Below are 2,023 nucleotides of genomic sequence, written 5' to 3' on the forward strand. Positions count from 1 at the left end.
CACACACACACACAGATACAGATGCAAATGCATGTACAGTTATGGATACATAACAAAGAAAGACAAAATGGAATAAGCAGGACAAGGGCATCCAGCTGTAAAAACCATACCAAACTGGCCTTGCCTGTGTGACTGCCACGTAAAAAGCACTCAGCCAACTCTACAGGAAGGGCATCCAGTCTTAAAAAAGTGCCAAAACACTCTCAGAAGCATGGCACAGTGTTCCGACTGGCTAGCTCCTGTCAAATCATCCAATCCATGCCAGCATGGAAAGAGGACGGTAATCAATGATAATGAAGAGGAGACACATAGGATACATAGGCATTGAAGAGGTCACAGGATGTATGACAAAAGAATTTTGACAAAAAATTAAAATAATAATAACAAGAGCATGTAGAGAGTGCAAGACTCTGCCAGGGCAACACCAACGTCCTCTCAATGATTAGCCAGAGATAATTTTTGAAATGAGAATATCTGAAATAAACTCAACTGCTCTCACAAATGAGAATACTAAAAATGAACCCGATCACTCTTAAAATTAAGTAAATAAACTGGAAAAATAATCCAGAATCCTTGTCCGGTACTGGATCAATCCCCAAATCTAATCAGTTTGTGTCAGTTACAAGACCAAACATCCCTGAAAGTTTCATCCAAATCCACCCAGCACTTCTTGAGATATCTTGTCCACAGACAAACAAACAAACACAACTGAAACAATACCTCCACCTTTGCTAAGGAGGAGGTAATAAAGCTGAAGTGAAGACCAAATATATATATAGTGTGTGTGTGTGTGGATGTGTCTAGGTGGAAAATATGACCACCCCCAAGTAAAACAGTGTCTGTTTTAACACATGATTTCACATTATATATATATGTGCATAAAAAGAGAATAAGAGGGAGAGAGATAATATATGTGTGTGTACATATATGGCAGTGTGTAAGATGTTTACTCCCAATCACATGATCTGGGGCTCAGTCCTACTGCATAATACCCTAAGTGTCATCTATTATAGCTCCGGGACAACCAAAGTATTCATCATCATCATCATCATTGTTAGTGGATTATGTAGATGGAAACTGAAAGAAGCTCATTGTGCATACATATGTGTGTGAGTGTGTGTGTGTGTATGTGTGTGTGCACATATGTTTTTGTGTCTGTTCCCCACCACAGCTTGACGACTGGTGTTGGTTTGTTTATGTCCCTCTAACTTAGCAGTTTGGCAAAGTGACCAATAGAATTAATAGCAGGCTTAAAAAATATGTACAGTAGTCAATTTATCTGAATAGACCTTTTTAAAATGGTGTCCCAGCATGGCCTCATCCAGTGATTAAAACAAGTAAAAGATAAAGATGTATATATGTGTGTTGTGTGTATGTGTGTGTGTACACATGTCTTTTCTGTTTTACTTGCTTTAGTCATTGGCCTGGGGCTATACTGGGGCCATATGTATACACATCATATAACAGTACGGTTCATAAGTGTCTGATGAATTCCCACTTTGCACTATTTATTCAACCATTGATAAGTTTACACAACCCTTATGTAATTTATAACACATAATCATCTTTATGTAATATGGTTCAAAGCCAAATAGTATAAAACAGATGTAACTCATATTAAACTCATGCTATATTGATATCTTCAATGTACTCCTTATCTTAAATGTTACTCTATATAATACTTACCCTCTAGTTATTTCCATGATGCGTAAGTACCTGGGTTTTCTGCACCACTTGGACTTTCTTAAATACCAGTTTAGTCTTAATGGCATAGATAGTGCGAAGCTTGTATTCAGTACTACATAAGGAATGCTTCAGGATATTACCCAATCCAAACTAGCATTATGTATGTATGTATGAATGCATGTATGTATTAATGTATGGATGAATGTATCTATGTATGTATGGATGGATGGATGGATGCATGTATGCATGTATGCATGCATTATCTGCACATCATCCATATTAAATTGTTTGTATAACATAAAAACTCAAGCTTTTAGAACTAGCTGCAATATTAAGA

This window comes from Octopus sinensis, linkage group LG9, assembly GCF_006345805.1.
Source record: "Octopus sinensis linkage group LG9, ASM634580v1, whole genome shotgun sequence".
NCBI lineage: Eukaryota > Metazoa > Mollusca > Cephalopoda > Octopoda > Octopodidae > Octopus > Octopus sinensis.